Genomic DNA, 23,242 nt, shown 5'->3' on the forward strand with positions numbered 1-23,242 from the left:
TAGTCGAGAAAAAGAGCAACATTTTCCTCATTTGCTACACACATTAATCATTTTCTATGTTGTCAGTTTTCAATATTTCACACACACAATTGTGTTCAATCGAAAGTAAAAAAAAAATAACTTTACCAAGTTCAAAGAAAACTAACTTTGGCGGTAATTTGTAAAAAGCAATAACCATCATATTTATTTTGTATGAAAAATTGTTACAAAAAGGATTATAGAACTCAATATTTCATAATATTAAAATTGATTAACCAGTCGATAAAAAAGTCAGGCCGTCCAAATTCCAAAACAGCTAATATAATAACCTAGCTAAACGCTAATATTAATGATATTAAAAATACTGTTTAAAATTGTATTTTATTTTCGTCCGATGTGTTAGTGTATTTCAATTTACCGGCAACGCTTTACGGCGCTTTAATAAAAGCGTTTGACAATAAAAAAAAAAAAAAAACAGTCTTTAGTTGACTTTTTTTTTTTCAGTGAAATGCAATATATTATAAACGCGACAATCAAACGTGTTTACCGTTTGTAGTGTAATATATGTTATTTATTTTTTTTTTTTTATAATAAACCGACTGCTGGCGGTTTTTCTTATATTACATATTATGGGCCGTTAATGGGATTTTCCTTTTTGGGCAACACGATATAAAGCGATTTTCTTCTTCTGCCCATTTTCGACGGGTGTGTGCGATTTGTCGGCGACAAAACGTATTTTGACAAAACGAATTAAGCGAAAAATACGGCTGTAGTGTGTGTGTGTGTGTGTGAACGCTGAAATGGTGAAAAAGTGAAAAACAATGTGTATCGTATAGAGGAGCAACAGCCAACCACGGCGGTGGTGTTTGGATTCAACAGCAGCTCAAGTGATTAATTACTCGATTAGAGGGGAGAGTTTGTGAAAACGAGAACAGCAGAGAGGAGACGCGCTGTCGGAAGAACGTTTTAAAATTAATTACAGACGAGGGTAGTTTTTGGGAAAAATGTAATAATAATAATAACATAGCGTTTCGGTTCGGTTCGTTTTGGGCAACATACAACGGCCATAGTATAAGACGTATAATAATAGTAATAATAGTGAACGCGCCCAGAGAGAAAGAACCGACACTGCGCGGTGGAATTTTTAGGGATAAAACTGAGCGCATATACACTGCACAGGGTTTTATTATCATTTTTTTTTTTTTTTTTTTGTCATAAAAACCGAACCGAACCGTACGGCAGCAGGTGCCGCAAATCCTTCGGCTCGAACGGCGCACATATTATTAACATACAGAGCGTTCGCCGCACACCTACACTTGGTTAAACGTACTTAAGTAATACAACGAAATCCGTTTAGCCAGACCACCGTATTCTCTATACTCGATAACTACATACGGGCTGTGTCGTCTTGAGTAACGTTGACGATTAATTTCACTACTTTTAGTAATCACATATTATAAACGCGGTAGACACATTATGTACACGAAAAAGTCGGCTACACTAGAATAGAATTTAAAAAAAAAACCGTCGTTTGCTGATCCAAATTATTGTGTTGATTTAACGTTACTTAATATGTGTATTAGGCTATCATAATTCATGAGCACGTTTCGTGTCTGTAATTAAACAATTTCAATAATTCCATAGTGCATTACATGCCCACACACACGGTGTTTTCCAATAAAGATGAACATGTGTTGAAATATGAACGCGGTAACGGAAAAAAGAGTAAAAGTGTTTTTTTTATTCATGTTTTCGAGTTAAATTAAAAAAAAAAAAATTGGTACTTTCCAGTGATTTTATTAGCATTTTTCAATATTATACTCTTTTAAAAGTATTTATGAAAACAATTTTTATTAAAAAATATTTTACCGCTAAAAACTCGTTTTTCATGAAAAAAACAAAAATGTCACCTTAAATCACTATTGAATCACGCCAATTAGATTATCTACAGATTTAAGTTTTACCGCATAGCACGTGGTAATAAACCAGTTCTCGTTTTTTTAAAGCGAAAACCACGAGTTGTAGTTACCTGCTAATTCCAAAATTACAATTAAAATATTTTAAGCGAATGCAGACAATTTTCGAGTAGTTGGTCGATAAAAACATGCCGCCGGGGTGTCAAAATTAGTGTTTTTTTTTTTTAATTTTAAAGCTAATTTTAAGCTAACAAACAGGTAACACGTTTTTTAACCAATAGTGACAATCATTTAATAACAGCCCACAGGATGACTGTAATGTTTCGGACTGGTAACAGTATTTTTTTGATAAAGTGTTTTCATGACTTTCTCACACCTTGGTCGTTATGTTGCTCGTCAAGTTAATATTACACGATTACTGGATTTTAAAATTCATTCCGTTAGCTTGGTGGTGGACGGTTCAACCACCGCCTACGCGTCTTAAAAAAAAAAACGTAACTTCTCATTCGTTTTTTCCGGGTTCAATTAACGCACATTCGATAAGACGTGTAGCGTTCAATGCAGCGTTACCTACACGTCGTCGTGGACCGTTTACAGTGTAGAAAATAATATTATTACACAGCAGTGTATGCGTTCGCGTTCTCTCTCTACAAGGCGGAGTAGGTCTTTTGTGCAGCCGTCCGGCTCTTCTCTCCACGCAGGAAGACCCTTTAACCGTATGCCCTTGACCCCCGCCGCCTACGCCTCCAACTAACGACTGTCCGCCACATTATCACAACCACAAACACTCCGTCATATTTCTAATGTCGAGCCACATATAAATATTATTGTTATTGTTGTCGGCGTCGTAACGTTGCATTATAATAACTTAATGGGAACATAGCACAACGCGAGACGCGCGTTTACAAAAGAACCGAAGACGGCGAGAACGAGCGGGCCGTATAAGACAAACCAAATGCGTCTTCTACGATATTGTTTCCATAATAAATTACAATATGTACGTACGAAGACACTTTTTACCCGCGGAATGGTCGTACTAGTCTATTTAGTCCGTCGATATTAATGATAATGTGGCCAAACTGACAAAAACTGTATAGATGCTACTATCGGTGTGAACTAAACCTAATTTTAATATTATTGAAAACTTAGTTAATGGCTATTTTCGGCACAAATGCAACGTCGTTGACCACAATGGTGATTTTGGCAGACTTGTCAGCAGAACCAAACGCAATTATTTTAGTTATTAGTTAAAAACCGAGTATTTGAGAAAAACAATTGTTCCTTTTCATAAAATCACATAAGTAGTTAAACCGTGAATTCTTAACATCGGGAGTAAATTTTGATTTGATCTGATCTCTTTCTTATTTGATTTTTCTCCATCAACATCCTTCCGTTTAACATTTTATACGTACAAACTTTATTCGCCTAGTCTAACAAATTTAAAATAAATCTATTTGTAAACACGAATCGCCATTATACATATTAACTGTTCATACTCTACAAGCGGAAATTTTTGTGGTAGACTGAGCGCAATAACCTTAGAAATACCCAATGCCTGTATAACGACAGAGTAGCGCGTAGGTACTATTGCTGAATATTTCTTATTGCTATAATTCGTGGTCGCTGGAGTCGAAGAATGACCGGACGGTTACTCTCCCGGAAATACATTGTTTACTAGGCAAGAAAACGTTTCCTATAACCGACAGAAAATAACAATCCATCTGCCGACGTGCGCCTGCGCCGCATAATGGAGTAAAGCGTTAAACATTTCTCATAGCTAGGTTTAATTTTTTTTTTTTTATGTAAAACATCATTATACAAGTGCATAAAGCATCATACACTGTATATTACAGTCTATCGTTGTATACGCCAACCATCTACGGCCATCGATCAAGCACATGGCGCGGTTTAGTCATCACGTTTGTCGTATCTGCAGGCAAACGGGAGGCGTTCCGGTCGCGAAACGCACACAATAGACTTGGGATCCAGTAGGATCCCTTTTGGCTTGGCTGTTCCGTCTGCGAATCGAACAAAACACAATGTTTTTGGCAAAAACGTGCAAACCGTCCGTTTCCTTGGCGTCTTCGGATATTGTACGGTGGTGTCGGCAAACTCAACGTGACGACTCGGTGCGGTAGACAACAGCATGTTGACATACAAAATATACAGCACACCATTTTCGGGATCAGTGTAAAACCACGTGTCCGTCCATAAACATTAGCCTAGCGCTTAACCTAGAGACTCGAATAATGGATCTCGCGGTACCTAATTCATACGAGTTACAAAAAGGTATATTTTAACCCGACGAACATCTAATATAATTCATAAATCCTACAGCTCGGTTTGGACGAGATCTGTTACAACCGGTGCCCAACCGCTTCCTGTGTAGATAACACACGAGTTAACTGCAGATGCGTCCACCGCCGGCAAGCGTTGGTACGACGAAATTTGATTCTTGTATCCGTACTCGGGTGTGGGTTTACGTTTCGGTGTTATACTTTATGGTATTAGAACATAAATATCCGTTGGCCTCTATACACACCAATGATGTAATGATGAAATTTGGAATTCGGAGTCGAGTACTTGTTTCGAAAACATGAGCCAACACCACAACAAGTACATCGTGTGCGTTTATGACTTTCACTTTCAGACTACAGCCGTCAATTATCAGTATCATCGTTACTCCCTGCGACTCACGGCCGTTTTAATTATTACAGCATCTCACACTTGAGCCGTCGATAGTGTGTAAAAGTCATAATAACATTATAATATTAGTGTCTTGACGTACGACCCACGACCAAAACGATAATAAAACACTAATATATGAGAATTTGTGGAATACGCGTTATAGTTTTTTTTTTTTTTTGTTCTTTTAAACAATGCGCCAGAAGCGGATTTGTCCAGATGTAATAATAATTAAGGATACCATCGAGGTGTATGCCCGTGTGTGTGTATGCGCATCTACGTAGGGTATAACAATATAATTGTGTTGGCATAGCAGCCGGATTGGTCGGAGTCAGTACCACACACTGTACACACACACAACACAAACGCCGTCAAGGACAGAGCCTTGAACCTTGCCGGGCCACCAGACGACCGCCGCCGTGGCCGCCAACAGTTGTCAGCATTCCAACAAATGCGATCATTTTGTCTTTTCTAACGCGCGTAAATCACCGCCCCCCCCCCATGACCCCTCCCGTCCTCCTATAGGATTTCGCGAAAAAGACAATAATTGTTTTCTTAGCCGGGTTTAAAGGGTCAGCGACAGTTTCCTATATAGTGTTGTGCGCGCGTTGAACCGGTGCCAAACGTTTAGAGCGCGTTTCAAAAGTCTGGTCGACCGGTGCGAGAAATCGTCTTACGCGGTAGTCGCGGGGAGGCACCGGCTTTGGGAGTCGGCCAATTTTCCGGGAAAACTAAAAACGGTTAGCTAAGAATGAGCAAGAAAAAAAAAAAAACAGGAAAAATTCCCGAGTTAAATTTACTTTACATTCCGTTCCAAACTCTGCGTTTGAAACGGTTCTCGATTTCACTAGACTTGTTTTTTTTTTTTTAATTTTCCAAAATCCACGGACAAACCTCTTGCTCGTGACGTCCACGCTCGTTGCCCACCCCGTATACCGTTGTTCGATAACAATCGTTGAGTACTTATTTTGCCGTTTACAAATTTGAATGATAATTATATAATGTACGCATATGGTCGTGTGTGTGTGTGTGTGTGTGTGTGTGTACCCTGTGCGTTTATTTTTTTCCACGCCATTCTTCTGTATAAAAAATATTATTGTATTATTTCATTGTACCCGAGAGAAGAAATTCGAGTTCAACACGAATCAAAACCGTGGTCCGCCGGATTCCCCAAAGGAGGAAGGGAAGAGGGAAATGCTAGTTAAAATCCCCCCCTCCCCATCTGAATACGACGTGTCGATCCGATAAGGTAACGGCTGTTGTTTGTAATCTACGCAAGTATAAGAAGGGATTATAAGGTTACAATTAGCCACTAGAATCGGATGACCAAATTATTAAGTACAAATTATCATATCGCCTACTGACAAGTGACTAATCTATAACTAGGGTCTGGGCCCTATGTTACTGTACTGGAAAAAGCATCGAGCAAACTTTTAAACGCCAACAGAGTATCGTGAAATGGAACGTTGACTACATTAAGCCTGCTGTCCAAAGAAAAAATTTGCTCGAAAGTGACCAACAATTTAAATATAGTATGTAGTATATTTTCATTAGCTTTTAACTGTAGGTCCACTCACATAAAGCAACCTGGAAATTGACTACGGCAAAGTGTTTGGCTCGATTTCGAAGGAGAAGGGGTAGATTTTTTTTAAATTTATGGCCCATTGTAGTACCTTTCAGGTACGATTTCTTATCTATATAGAGTTGCTACACGAATATATCGGTTCAAGCTAGTTCGTACAGCAGTCGTCTTTCTGATGCATTTATGAAAACCCTATTACACTTTTTAACTTTTTTTTTTTCAACGTTATTCACACGTCTATGTATATATTACATTACATTCGCTTCGGTTTTCTATCAGGTGCAAATGACACAAGGTCATATATCATTGCCTTTAGTATAATATTAAATTATCTTCAAAAACAGAAAACAGCTAAAGAAAAATTAATAAGCGTACCTACAGGCTACATTTCATATACAGGCACGTCAAAAAACCAATATTAGTGTTGAATCGGATCGGTAAGTTTCGTGTTAAAAGATAAAGGTAAACATTTTTTTTGTTATATGAAATTATTTTTCACCAATAAAGACATGAACCACTTGAAGGACAAAGTCAGCTGTTGTTTGACTTTTTCTATGTGTGTCTTTTTCAATAATAAGTATAAAAAACTTGTGTGATTGTATAGTATAATCAAACGAAAAAATATAATATTTTACCTTTAATATAAAGGCTGTCAAGGTATTCATTTTATATCGATGTGATTTTATTTCAAATATGATTCTTTTGTTCAAGTCAATAAAAACACATTTTAATAACACACAATTGATTTTTTTATTACATTTATTTAATACACGTTGAAACTAACAAGTCAAAACAAAAAATTTATTTGATTTTGCTTATTGAAAATACAATGTAAAATGTGTTATAACTTAAAAAGCTGTACACAATAATATGACATATATTTAATGCGTTTTGTTAAAATGTTCAAGTTGGTTACAATAATTTATTTCTATATGACAAAAAAACATTTAAAAATGTTATTTTATCTGTTTCTCCGTTTTACTCGTAAGCGGCTGCACTTAGGGCAGGAACAGTAAAGGTTACCTTTTTCTTGTCTGGCAAATAATGAAAACCAATATAGATCATGTGTCCCGTTATGAATTCCATGGAATAATACAATTTGTCTGCATAAAACTTGTAGAAGGCATCTATGTTTTTTTGGTTTTTATATGGATCTATTAATTTTTCTTGTTCGATGATAGAGTGTTTTGGTATCCCAGGTGTAGTCCAATTCAGCTTAGCAAAGCCCGTCATTTCTTGGTTGAACCATGTGGCCTCTGCTTATGTGAGACCATTTTCACACTGGAAAAATCATCGAGCAAACTTTTAAACAACAACAACAAAGTACTGTGAAATGGAACATGGCCTATCAAAAGCACGGTGTCAAAATAAATAATTTGCTCGAACGTGAGCGACAATTTTAATATAGCACTCGCACCTTTTATGAGCCAATCTTCAAAGTGTTTCCAACAACCCTTATCGGAATTATACGCCAGTATACATCTGTATACGTCGTCACCCAGAGAAAGTCAGTCAATGTTTGTTCGTACCCGCATCCCATCAATAAATAGGGTTTGTTTTCAATTTATAGACCTTACCGAAGTAGTCGTTTACAGCAGATAAATTCCTTTTATCCAACACGCCCTTGTCGGTGACAACCTCATTGAACCACGTCATCTCTTGCCAAAGAACTTCCAGAGAAATCTGAACTGATCAATCCACAAACGATCGGATTGATTGGCTTCGCTTGTATCGTTTCTGATGCTTATTACGACTAACGCAACTAAAATGTTAACCATAAAATTACTTTTCATAGAAAAATGGTTTATGACTTAAAATTTTACTTAACAAAATTAATATGACCTGACTAGTCTATAGCAAAAACCAAAATTTCTAAATGTATTAAATATGTATGTGTTGTATGGTAGACGACAATACTCCGTGCAAAAACTAACCGACACGCACTCATTATTTGTTTAAGACATATTTTAATATCAAATAGCACTTAAACGTCAATAGTTAAATCAATAATAATTATTATTCCATATTGAGTAGGAATATAAAATTTCGACAATATGTTTTTAAAGGTCATAATATGCTCAAAATAATAATTGTTTTTGTTTTCCTTTATAAATAGACGATATAAACACTTCGAAAGGGCGTTAAAAACTTATAATCGATTTAAAATTAAAATATAATCTCTCATCTCTCTCATCCGTTCGTCTAGGCTAGGTCAGGATCTTCTCGATTGAGATCTCGTTTAGCCTGTAAAGTGACGGGTTTTTACGCGACTAGAAATACAATAACAAACTTGGAAACTATAATCGCACATAACGGTATAGACATATCATATGTATAAAAATCTATTGAGTCGATGCGGTTTTTTCATCCTCTTTACCGTGGCCGTACAATAATTAAAACATAACCGGAGAAGTACAATAGAATAATTGTTAGTCAAGAGGCGTTTTGAAATGTAAAAAAAAAATAAATAAATAATAGTAAAACTGCTATATTATTATACTAATTTTTTTCTCTAGATAAAGTCGTCTCGGATTCTTGGAATAATCCCGTTTAATATCTTATTTTATGCAACATTTCTGCTGGTTAATCGGCAATAAAGTAAAATCCGTCTTGAATCCTCGAGATCACCGCGTAGCAATATTACAGTATTCTGACGAATCAAAAACGGAACAGTGCATAGGCAAAAATGTTGGTTTTTTTTTCAGTATTTTTACAGCACTGGAGTAGTATTCAAATATCCGATATCAATTTGGAGTTCCGAGGCTCGCGCGATCCGTGCTTATAATAATCTTCTGCCTCGGAGATGGTTTCATCGTCGCCATTGTCTTCGACCGGATTCTATACAATAATTATGTTGCTCACGCCGATCCGTTATTTCTAGATCTTGATCAACATAATATAAGGACCGTACCGCGCAAAAATATTGGCCTATCAACACGAACGGTTACGAAAACCACATTGTCGTTCGATTGGCAAACCCGGTCGACGCATTGTTCGAATTTTTGTATGTGTTCCGAGGTCGTCAACTCGACAAAGGTCGCATAATCGCCAAAAAATCTTCAGGGTTGCGGCGCCTTAATCTAATGATCATTAAACCGTTTCTCGGTCACATGGCCCGACAATCAAAATACTCATTTTATTATTATTATCTAATACGGGATTATATTATAGGAAACGTGTGTACAATTATTATCAGTTATCAAACGTGCCGCATTACAACGAACATATTATCATCGTAATATTAATATGATCCAATACATTATTATTGGGATTTTATACACACAATAAACATTTATAAATCGCAATGACCTTAGACGTTTTCGGTTGGCGCAAAAGGGCCGGCTTAGGCACCGGCACTGGTCGCGCAGCTTACAAAAGCTAAGACAGGTTGCAATAGCTTTCTTGTTACTCACCGCGGCTCGGAAAGTCGATAGAAACACATACAATATGTATTTATATGTTTGCTCGTTATTGCGTTTCCAGCTCATCGAAACCGAGTGATGTCAGTCTATTACCCGAGTACATTTGCCGGAGATAAAATATCATTCTCTAGTACATCAGCGCAGCAGCAGCTATAACTCTGCGTTTCGTTCATCATTTTCCATCTATGTAAAATGTACTCAAGACATAATATTCGCAAGTACTCGATTAAATAATACAAATCTAGAAATTAATTTCAGCAAGTCTAGTAAAACTGTGCGTCTATTTAAGCTTCGATGCAAAGCTAAGGAAGTGTTGTTTTATTAATTTTTAATTTTTTTTTCTGTCTGGACCCACTATGTCTTTTTACCGCTGGACCGATTTCTCCATGTAATTGATTGTCATACCGAAAAGTACTTGTATGACAAGAGATTTAAAAACGTTCACCGCTTCCCCTTTAAAATCGAGAACACCTGAAAACCTGTACCAATTTTAAGCGCATGATCAAGCCAACCATGATTGTTTAAAACATGCCAATTCCAAAAATATAATTTCTGCCATTATTTAGTGGTTCGATTTTTTTTTTTTATGTACTAGTCAGTTTGATTTTGAAATATTACATTATTCTAAAATGTTTTATGTAATAAAACGAAATTACATTTTTTTTTTAATGCTTCAAGCTTTTCTGGCTGTACGCCCTTGATTTTTTAGCTTAAAATTAAGGCGCGCCAAACAATGTCAGTGCCGTAATAAATTCATATAAGCTTTTGACCTCCCTCCAGCCTCACTGTGATCCGACCCGACGTGCTGGCTTTTTTCATTGCGACACAGTTGACATTAAAATGTAATAAAATGTATTTTTTTCTCCCGTTCAACTTAAGATGCCTAAAAAATAATATTCAATTTCTCGCCGGCGTACACCGAATGCGTAAAAATGAAAAATGTGTCTGAGCAATAAAGTAAATAAAGATTCTACGCGGGAGATCGGTTGTTTATACCCATTTCAATCGTTGGAGTTGACTTGTTGTGCGCACATGTATTCACTGTTGTTTACTGTAGACACAAACACACACACACACACACAGGCCGACACGATTTAACTAACAAGCTGGCTACTTATTTTCGTCCACGAGAAACTGTTACACAACAGATGGGCTGCTGCGGCCTGGATAAAAAGTCGTTTCCACGTCTGGTAAACATGACATTAAACGCCCAAAATCATCCGAGAACACGCAGCCCCTCGGTTAAATGCCGTTAATATATTATTTTTATTATTATTGTGCTTGTTTCCGAATCGTCACTCTTTATTTGAATAAATATCACCCAACACACGCGGTCAGCCGAACAAACGCGGTGTCTTAACCAAAAATTAGTCTTTTGTTGTAGTAAATGCACGCACACACAACTCTGTCGCAGACAATTTCTTATTCGTGTGTCCAAAGTTAGGAAGTGGACCGACCCTAACCCAGCCAAGATAGTTTCGATGCCATAACGAGTGCATCTGTACAAACAATATAAATAAGTAAAAATGTATTGACCGTTTGTCGGTATAAAAGGGATTTTTGAACTATGAAATCGGCCCAATTTTTAAGTCAGAACACAAAAAAAAAAAAAAAATGAAATTGGGCGAGTTACAAATTTAAATACCCAGTTTTTTTGTTTTTAACGTTGCAACTATAGTTGTTAACATCACGTTATCGATAACATTCAATTCAAATACGATTGATTATTATTTGTGTATCAAAAATTGTATTTACATTCACGCCTTTCATTTTCAATTGCCTCGACTGTTCCTAAGCGCTTCGAGTTATTTTACCACAGACGTGCACGAGTTCGCTGTACATTACTTAATTTATTCCCGGAGAACACACGTCCTTGGACCTTCCCGCCACTGGACCCGTATCTGTATTACAGGTGGGTTGCTATTAAATGTTTCGAGATTCGCCTAAAAATTCTCAGATGCGTGCATAAATGCGATATTCTTCGCGTATTTTTTTTTTATGACAAAACCATATACACAAAGCGGTATCCGATGAAAGAAAGGTACTTGCTCAAAGACTAGACTACGAGACAAGGCGCGGCAATAACCCTGATGATCGACGATATGTGACCACGTGAAAAAAAAATTGGAAAGAAATGTCGATTTGATTGTATGTTACACTCCGAAATTGTTGTGTAGGTACCTATATAGACTAATGCGTTCTGTACCGTACCACCTACGCTTCTCCACAAAAAAAAAAAAAAAAAAAACGGTGGCTTTTGTGTGTGTAAACGTGCCGGGAACAATAGTCCGTATCGTACACGTTGTAGTAGAAAAATTACTTTTACCTGTAGCTGCTCCTCGAGGGTATAATAATATAATAATACACACAACTATAATACGCGCACGGAGATCCATCCAGACGAGATTTCGTTATTATGATATTTTTTTTTTTCTTCTTCTTCTTCTTCTTAAGACGATCATTTATCACGATCGATTTTCTATAGTTCCCGCGAACGCCATTGTAGTCGAGCCAATTGTGTGTTGCATGTTTATTTCCAAAACCGGCAAATAATAATAACGATAACAGTGGCCCGGCGGTGCCCCTGGTTTTGGGTTAATAATAATAATAATAATAATAATTGCTAAGTAATTATATTAACGTAACGTTGCGCGCGCCACACAAACAAAGGTCGTCAAAGGCCACTCCTTTCTGTATACGTGCACAACGTTAAAATGTGATATTAAATATTTGTTTTATTTGTGTCGTCGTACCGCGGTGTATATATTTCACGGTGTATACGCCAAGTCTCTGTCGGAAAACGTCCAAAGACACTTCGTACCTACTCGCACGATTCTAGATTTAATCCGCCCGTTCGACCGCTTAGTCCTCCTTCTTGTTTTTCTCCTACGAAAGTTTCTATCGGCGAATCGCTATATATATTTCTAACGATGTCACAACAATATTGTACGTACGTAATACACACGGTAATGTTATTGTATGCTGTACAATATTATTATTGAGCACATTTTTTTTCTTTTCGTCGTCTCGCGTTTTTAATCTTCTCCGAGAAGACACGTATAGCTCGGTCGGCCGCCAATTTTATCCAATTGCATCCCATTTGCAGTTTCCACGACAGCCGCAGTCGAACCCTCGGACCCTTTTTTGACGCTTCAACCCCCGACAAACGTGCGTGTAGGACGTGCGCACCCTCGGCGCACACAAAACAGGTAAAACGCACGTTTTACCCGACCAGTGGTTACCAAACACTCGGAGCACGCATACCCGTCACAAGCTGTGTAGATTTCCACTACTGTACTGTGTATACACCCTGTGCGCTTTTCGGTCCAACTATGTTTTAAAATTACACAGTACGTTATGTACTACTGTAAGAAACGTCATCCTGGCAACCAGCGACCGGGAAAAGCGACAGTGTAGCCGAATAAATGCGTAAACGTCTGCATTGATTTTTCGATTATTTATAAATTATTTCATATAATGTAATACATTTTACTATTGCACAGAGTTCGCCCTTTTGAATAGTCTAGGCCGTACTCTTTATGCAAATATTTGTTTAAATTATACGTTTATGGGATAAATATGTTAACTAACATTCGATACGTCCTCCTCGTTTACACGAAGTTAAGATGGAAAAACATTGACCCTGAATTTTTTGCTGAGGTTAGGTCACCGCCTAACTACATCACTAAAAATCCCACCGGAGGCCGCTCGATGGATACATGTGGATATAATATTATTTTTTATTACAGTGAAATGCACATACATTGTTTTGAAAAATAATATTAAGGTTGAGGCAGCTTCACAATTTGAAATTACTAGAATGAATTTGTGTACCTACACGCCTTTGTTGAAAAAAACCCAATTTTTTCCTTTGTTCGATTAATTACTTCCGTTTGGCCTTAGGCGAATGTAATTGGGTAATTATAATAAAAGAAAACGCGGTAATGTTTGCAGTAGTAAACGACCTCTACAAGCATTGAACTAAGACCATATCGGTTGTTACGCGATTGAAAACATACTATTGTGAGCGTTCAATAAAAGGCGCCAAGTCACAATATTTAAGAAAAATTCGGATTTTATCAAATCGTATTACTCGTTGCGCACAATGAACTTGCTGGTCTGGGGCACTTATAAGAGCGCTTCCGAGACCGGCCATTTGACAAACTATTACCTACTCACAATATATTAGACCTAATTATAAAATGTTTTGGCGATTAAATAACAACCTTTACTCAAAACACTAACTGTGCCTTATTTACTTTAACGCCCGCGCTATTAATTAAACCTGAGTCCTGACGGATTGCCTACCTATATACCAACCGCATCGGGTGTCATTAAATTAGTGCGCCCGTTTGTATGCGATAATTATGTTTTGCTGTTAGTGTAGCTACACGTACACCGTATAGAGACGTCGGGAATAATAATTGTAATTTGTTTAATGTATCGTTTTAAGCCAACCCGTAAACAAACACACGCCAACTTATAATATTTAAATGGAAATATGTAGGAGGAGATCCGGTGCGCATGGGATGTTCCAATTAGCGACAAACATCCCCCAGCACGCCATACAACTGCAGCAAACACCTGCGTCCTCGAGTATAGAATGTCTGTGGTAAAAAAAAAAAAAACAACGCACCGCAATTTCAATAAATATTCTATCAGAAACAACAAGGGAACTATATTATAGGTGGTAGTCGTTGTTTTAATAAAAAAATAATAATAATAATAACCCCAAAACCGTTTTATCGTATAATAAAACAGCACGAATATTTACCCTGTTTTCATACAATACACACGCCATCTGTATTCTCTAGCGATAGACATACAGGTACATGTGTATATTATTATGAAACGGTTAAAAAAAAAATGTTAATGTCGTCATAAAAACCACAATTTATTTCAGTTCATTAGGTATAACTACCGGAATTTTACTTATACGGTTTGTTTTATACCGCGGCAAGTCCAACAAACGTTCTGAATTATAGTTGAGTGCTTGCATACGTTTAGGTAATAAACGTCGGCGGCGGTATATTGTAGTGTCCGCCCGTTTTCGTTTAAAAACAAAACAAAACCCATTCAATTACATTAAGTAAGTTTCCGTACTCAGTTTGTTGGAGACACCGTGTACCGCATTACTTTGCAACCGTCTCTTACGGGTTGTTCGTTCTATCGTTATAATAATACGTGCTCTATTCAGAATGAAACTATAACAAGCTTCTGTTGAAGCTCCCATTCAACCCGATACGTCCACCAACGACGCAGCCGACTAAGCAATATCTAACGTTCTTATTCCAAATATAGGGCAGGTGCGGCGGCCTAGGATGTATGTATGTTGTGCTCTGGGCAAAAGCTGCATTTTCATGTTCAATATAATATGCGCGGCGCTCTTAAAATGCCAAGTGCCAAAAGTATTCGACAGTATTCATCAATTGACCTTTTAACAACGCACACTAATACGGCCGACAGCTACTCTTGCACAACATTGTACCTAAAACAGTATCGGAATTTCTATTGTTTCATACCGTTCAATTCTGTGGGAACATTAAAAGCAACGTTAATGATATTATAGCGTTTGCATTGTATTTGCAAATTCCATTAAAACAGACCACATACACTTTGTGAACATGTTGACTTAGTTATTATCCACCGTGATATCGCATCGCTAATTTATGGGCACGCGAACTCTGGCTTTGTCGACTGCGTCCATAATGCATTAATGCAATCGTGCATTGCCTCCCTCCCCATCTATCTCTTACTCAATCTTTATTTTGTATTATACATATAATACTGAATGAGTGCACATTACATAGATAGCGAAACGATCTCGACACTAGATGCCAACACCGTTCGCCACAAGTCAACATACTCGACTAATTAAAATAATAATATGCCTTGATTGGAATGCAATAAAGTTCATACTCGAGTATTAGCCAAAAATATAATGAGTTCAACGGCAAAGTTCAGCTAAAAAATATCTAAGACGTCAGACGCCAATACTATAGTAAACAATTCCACAAATTAAATTGTGCGATTTGTGTATGATTTTGTATAGCATTACGTATAGCAGCATCATGACTACTTGTACTAGAAGTGTACGAAATAAAACGATTGATTTTGATTTAAATTGCTTAAAATAAATCATAAATAAACAACCTTAGAGGTTGGGCGTCGGTCAACTGTTTGGCCGGGGAAACTGTTGATAGACGTATCGAGAGGACTCCCTAACCGAATCCGACATTCGGAATAGTACCTGTATAAAATAAAAACATTTTTTAATTTATAAAAACCGCCACTCGCGCATATGTCTATAGTCAATGTTGTACGGAGAAAAGACATTTTCAATTCAGAGGAAATACCCGGATTCGATCGGTGTGTCTCAAACTCGTATGTTGAGTATTCGTTTTTCAATTACACATTGAAAAAACGAATGTTAGGCGAAATGATTTACATCCGCCGTTGAGTTAACTTCACGTGGAGACTTAATTCGACGGTTTTCAATAACTCGATAGCACATATTATTATGTATTGACATATACGTACATCTTGGCGTTGTGAAGTGAACTGAACAACAAATGATCTTGTGTACGTTTACCCGTATTATTATTATTATTATTGTTATTGTTACTCTGTTCCGATCTGCAGATGGATGCGTTATAATGTGGGAGTTGGTTGGAAACGCCGCCGAGATGCATTCATGATTAATCATTTGCTGATGTATATAATAATATGTGTATAAATACACCGAAAAACGAATAATACGGTGAAATACGACGACATCGACAAGACGTTCGGTCCTCGGAGGAGTGTATGGGAATAAAGTTTTTTGATAGACAAGGTTAGGTTGACAACTGAAAACGAACGAACCCATTCCAAAACATGGTTGCGGTTTTTTTCTTTTAATAATTAGAAGAAATATCAATAATGCGTTACCTCCGTTTTACCGCAACCGCCTCGTATTTGGCGGTGATATAAATTAATATATTATATGCACGTTATCGCTCAACGTCCGCAGTATAATATAAATGTATTACATTTCCTGATTTGATCGATAAGCTCGATATTAAAGCCGAGAGAGTTCGACGTTTTTACAATAAAGTTGTAAGTACAATAATATATTAATATGATTGATGGTCGTTTGAAATAGTATAACATAAATAACGTAATTTCCAATATTTTTTTTTTACAATTAACCGCAATTATTTTTTAATTTTAACTTTTCGAGATAAAAAAAAAACTGTTCACTATTGTGCGATTACTATTCGGATGGAAGTACAACATATTATTGTTCTTGTTTAATATGCAAACAACCAACAGAACGACGATTTTCTTTTTTTTTCAATATGATAACATTTCAAAAAGAATTCTCTTCTAGAAGAAAAAAAAATGAATCTAATCCATCATACTCAACGGGGAGCAGTTAACATACGGGTACCCTACAATAACATAACCGTCGTTAACGTGAACATATTTCTTTACATAACACATATTATAATATATATATATATATGATTGTGTCGCAAACCTTTTAACTTCCTAGACATTCATAAGGAACGTTGCGAAACGTAGGTACGCAGATTGCAGCACCAGACATAGGTACAAGGCATGTGAGAGTAAAATTAAAAAATAAATAAAATAATATTCTTTTGGCTGAAGTATTTTTTTCCCTATTCTAAGAGGCATTTCGAAGAAGAAAAAAAGGCTTTATCATCATTACCGGACCCGCATTTTTATCGTCCTGTAACCTTTTGTCCGGCTTCTCGTTGTAGTGTACTTAGACACGAATGTACCAACGGGCTCCGACAACAATACGGAAATAATAATAATATATATACAATAATCTGCGCCCAGCCGCCGTTCCTTCTGAAAATGAATGGATTGACAGGAGAGATGGAGGCCCCCCGTCGAGGAACACGCATGGAAAATAAAGTAAAATACCGTTTCGAGACGATGCGATGGGGTTAAGGACAAAAAATATGGTAACGCCCAAGTAAACACAAATTCGATAACATAGAACACAGTACATGGTCTACTTGTATTAGTAATAATTATAATAACCATGCGTGTTTTGTCAAGGTAGCGGTCGCAGACACCTTTCAATGGCGGTTCTCCCCACTATCGGATAGTTTTACCCAATTACCAATTTAACGATTACCTTGTAAGTACTGGTCTAAAATAGTAGACACTGCTCTATTAATTATAGTAGACATAATACATATGATTGAACGAAATAAATGTTTTATTTAATATCATTGTAAACAAAATAATTCTGTTCTAAATTTTCTGTACAAAAACATTGTCACGCTAATAATAATTGACAGGCTCCATAGGAGTTTTTTATGCTACTACATAATTTACTTTTGTTAAGCTCAAATAGATTTGTTATTGCTCGACTTAAATTTGACTATGTTTTGTTGAATTATTCAACTGTTATAATTTAAACAATTCTTATCGGCATCGAGTTAAATTTTATTGTAGTTTAGTTTTTGAAGTTCGGAACGGTTTATCATGGTGTTATGCCCAAATTATAGAGCGTAATATAAGTTAAATTAAAATTTACAGCTAACATGTCTGAATCTTAAAATGAATTTATGTCTATACAATATACTATATAGTGTTCTTGATTTGTAACTTCTGAAATTGTTTTTTCCATAAAAATCCATTTTATTATCCGAAAACCAAACCTTGGATGTTCGAAAAGGCATCGGACGCTTTCTTTTAGTTTTGTTTTATGATTCAACTACCACAAAATTAAAACAATGATAGTTGAAATAATACAATCATTTATTTTTGAATATCGACAGCAAAATATCGTTGTGTAATATTGTTTGCCAACTTAAATTGCAAATTCCGCGTCGATAATAATTGAACAAAAAATGCCTATAATAACTCAACGGTTAACGGATCGTAATAATTTGCAATATATTTCTGTGCTGTAAGTATGTATCAAACAGACAACAGAACAGAAGTTTTATTAGATTTACTAATAACTAACAATAGTAATTGTAATCAATTAAACGTAATTGTTGTTACGGAATTGCATAAAACACAGATAAGCAGACTTCAGACCTTGTTTAAATTAACGCCAATGGACTTGTCGCTTTTGAATAGTTTGCAAAGATCGTTATGGAAACTTTTACGCGAGTCACAATTCCAAAGAAATATTTTTAAGCGGTTCAACGCGATGGACGCTATTCATATTGAAATGAAATTGTTCACACCAACAACCGGCGCAAGGTTGAACCGGTACAACATATAAATTCTAATAGCGATGTAGCATGATATCTGGATACGAGTACTCTACTTACTCTATAGTAATATTACCAACTAAGTTTTCGCGAAAATTGTTTAAGTATATTTTTTTCAATGTGACCCCGTATCAATATTCAAATTGTTCAAATCCGAATTTGGATACTTGAATTTTGAACGATTGGACCATCCAGCACTCTTATGTTTTGATCAAGTGGTCAATTTTTTTGTGTACGGTTCTCTCTTTTTTTCCAATTTCTTATTCGCCATTTCCTCGACTTTTTCCAAGTGTTCCGGAGTAATACGCGTTTTGAGTATTTCTATCAACTCTGCATCTTTTTTCTTTACATACTTTTGCAAATTATTTATTTTGTCCAGATCAGCCTGTGCGTCGTCCTTCCTATCCGAATTTGGGAGTTTAGATAACACATGGTTCAACACTATATTGGTTTGTAAAAATTGGTCTTTAGGCAATTTTTCCTGCATTGATATTTTCCTTACAAATCTATCTAATCTATTACTATACGTCCTCGGGGTAAGAACTCTTCTTAATAACATTTTCATTTTTGTTACCGTTAGGTAAGCATTCGGAGATGTTAACACTTTACCTACCTGTTTGCAATGTATTTTGTTAGTATGCACTATGCAACTAATTTTACAAATAAACTGAGTTAAATGATCTCAGATGAGTGAGTTCAGACTTTCTATTTGGTTAATACGGCCATAATGCTTATTTAATAACGTTTTTGTACAAAACACAATATGTCAATTGGCAGTTATTCTTAAAGTACCAGCGATAAAAACAAAGTTAAAATATTGATTGAAGCGGGAAAGTTGTTGTGAAAAATTGCTAATTAATAGTTAATTGCAAAGAAAACGAAGATTTCTTAAACTTTGTGTAACCCATAGTAGTTAGATAAATGTAAAAGGAAAAATCTTAATTGCTATGGTTAAGGTCCTAACCACAAGCCACAATAGAATCAAGGCCAGTTACCCCTTTTTAAAAAAACTGGCTAAGTCCGGTTATTTGACCGGTGTATAATAGTATGGTATTCCACGCCTAATCTTACTATTGTTTTATGAAGGCTAAATGTACCACAGTAATGTCTAATGGGCTGGTCAAAATGTTTGTCTTTCCCTTTTAAAAACTGAAATAACGAAACTGGTAAAAAAAAAAAAAAGGCAAATTTTGTAATGTTATGTAGTGAAATGGCCGAGAAGGTAAATTTAAACTACCAGACATACTTTACCTTTTTATAATAAGACCGAACAAATGTACAGGAAGAGAATTTCTGTAGACTGATATTAAAAAGAGGTCGCGGAAGCCGCCAGGGAACTCGCAGTTTCATTTCCTGCGTGTCCTTCGTGGACAGGAACTCGGCGGGAATGAACAGATTTGTCGCGAGATGACATAAAGAAAATTAGTAATCTGATGTTGAGGGTAGGTAGAGAAATACGTGAGCTAAATAAGTAAGAGGAAATGACCTAAAGGAAAGTTTGCTAGTCAGTGTAAATCAGTTTGTCGTTCCCGAGGGCCAAGGAAATAAACATATGAGGCGTGTGTACGGTTACTAGTATAGTGCGAGAGTAGGAAGAAAGTAATTCGGTGGTTGATTAAGTTTGTACGATAAATATGTAACGAATAACTCGATAAATTAACCAAGTCTGTACCGTCAGTACATTTTAAGGTAGAGTTGGGGAAGTAGAATCATGTAAATAAGTTATGCGAGTCATAGGACCGTGTAGAATGACACGGGATTGTGACCTGGAAGAATGAGCGATTCGAAATGTGGTCGAGGGAATTAGGACGCGAACGAAGAAGGGTGTAAATTATTAGTAAAGCGATTATTCTTGCAACACGCAAAACGTTTTCTTAAACGATAAGAAACACTGGTTTGAATGTTGGCGACGAGTAAGCATAATAATAAGAAGTTTTGATTGAAATCGTTCACATCGGGCAAATGGTATTTAAATTGCACGTGTTACCTGTAATTATTTAGTCAGTCGGTTGATGTAAACCGAAAAAAAAAACTGGCAACCTAAAGTGAGCTCTGAAAATAACCTTGCACGGTACCATCGAGCCCGTTAAACCCGCCGCCGGAAACGAACAACAAAGGGACGACATTACTACAACATTGCTGTCCAACCTAAGGCGGTTAAGACTTTTCGATTTTTTCAAACGGAACTAATTGCTATAATATGTGAATATGTTGTTTTTACTTTTACTGTTTTATGACATTGTTTTCGGAACTGGTTTGGATACCATGTCTGTAGCACGCGGATATGAAATAAATTGCACAACGTTTGTTGTGTGAATAATTTTCGCGCGGTCTTTCACCTGCGGCAACTGGATTTAAAGGTGTTTTACGAATATCTTTCTTAGTTTTATGTCGCATCGGTTGAATTTTTTAATAAACCGCCAAACAAAATGCTTGCAAACGTTCCGTATCGACGAGTTGTTTGTATCTTCTCAATAATTGAAGTCGACGTGCAAACAAATTTAAACAGTTGCATAAACAGCAATTACGCGAGGATTTACAGCGTTGCATACTCTAAAGCCACTGGTACAGTTGAATTGTACTGATGTGTTGCACGCGTACGTTATGATCTTGTCAGATCAAACATTTTTATTGAAATAATATTTTTAACCCTTGTTCTCTCCGCGTCCGAAATGAATACAATAGAGGATTTCGGTCCCTCTCAAGTAGAGTGTTTCCTGCATTTTTAACGTTGTACATCAGACCTTTTGTTTTAGTTTTAATCTACTTGCAATTGAAAAAAGCTGGTACGTGTATTGTTATTATTATAATATCTCGTGCACGTTTCGAGAGGGTTTGTTTTACCTAAGTAAATGTTTAAGACAAATCTTCAATATTTTTGCACTATATGTGTATACATACAATGTGTGCTATCGACTGAGAAAGAAAATTTTCGAACGCGTAATCATATTTTATTTTCCCACAGAGTCTATATAATATGTACATGATATGTACGCAGTCTGAAATCGAGTTAAGTCTGATAATAAAAAAGCGTGTCACTCGAAAAATTTGCTCTCTATATGAACTTTATGTGTTTGATTCACAACAGTAAAGACTTTGCGTTCGACACGCTTAACTTGGTAATAAATTATTGTTTCCAAAGCGCATCTCTGAGTAATTTCATTGTTATACACGGTTGCATACAAAAAGGATTACGAAAGGGAAAAGGAAAGAAGATTGTACACTTTATACAAAATAACTTTCGAGAGCAATCACATGTAAACGTGCACACATGGAACGGAGACAATTTTCTCACGTTATTTCTAAATTCATTCTCTTAAGAAAACTTCCTATACTGTGGTACTTAAGTTAATTTTAGCTTTGTTGTAAACTTGACCTTGCCAATGCACCCGAATTTCAGTTCCTTGTCATACAAATAGTGCAAAACTTTTCTATGAAATATGCAATTTTTCTGGTTATAGAGTTGAAGGTAAATTTATTCAGGGATACAAAAAGTTAAAGACGATCAAAATTAAGTGTTTTAAAGTTAAAAATTCTTGTGATGTATTTTGATGTGGGTACAGATGAAATTCCTTAGGATTATGGCAGTCACTAAAATTTCATAGTGACCTGGAGGGGCCGTGACCCGAGATCAGATACGCCGAAACATGTGTTTCTGGCCACGGTGAGACCCCAATCAACTCATATGCATGTACAATAAATAATACTAGGTAATTTCGATCAAAATCAGAAAGCCAGTGTTTGCGTTACTGTTGTTTTGTTTCGATGATTTGTATGTAATTACTATACACAACTCGATCATGTCGGCAGAGCTGTTGGTATTAGCCCGAGGCCGCAGACTACGAGTGATAGTAGTATACTCGCTATATTATAATGAATCGTACACATAATGAAATCTTCTCTACGCATTCTGTATCATGTGCGTTTCGGTGTTGTTATTATTATACATAACATTTGGTTTATACACGTACACCTAACCGGTGGCTCGATTTACCATGATGTTAGTTCCACCAGAGTATATTTTTGTATACGTGTATACGAATGGAATATATTTTATTGACCGAATTTGAATCACCCAAATGCGAGTTAGTTGTGTTTAGAAGGTCACCGAGGCTAACCGAGTGTTGTCTCGCAGAGAAAAATAAAACCAAAGTATATACATTTACCCCGATCAAATAATAACCGCATGCTATACTATTTAGAAATTGATACACAAATATTTTCGTTAAAACAAGCTGCTACCGTCGAGTACATAATAAATGTCATCCCCGAAATATTTTATACTCAGTCATACGTGACAGAAACCTAGCTCCTAAAATGTAGTTATCGACGGTCTTAAATAATATTTTCTAGAGCCTTACCTGAAACACACATAAAAAAAAAAAAACACACAAATTAATAATTTTTCGTTTA

Source organism: Adelges cooleyi, unplaced genomic scaffold (genome assembly GCF_023614345.1).
Source record: "Adelges cooleyi isolate 19-005CV unplaced genomic scaffold, UGA_ACOO_1.1 ACOO_flye_CR_arks_rails_tigmint_CR_PRNA_41, whole genome shotgun sequence".
In the NCBI taxonomy this organism is placed as follows: domain Eukaryota; kingdom Metazoa; phylum Arthropoda; class Insecta; order Hemiptera; family Adelgidae; genus Adelges; species Adelges cooleyi.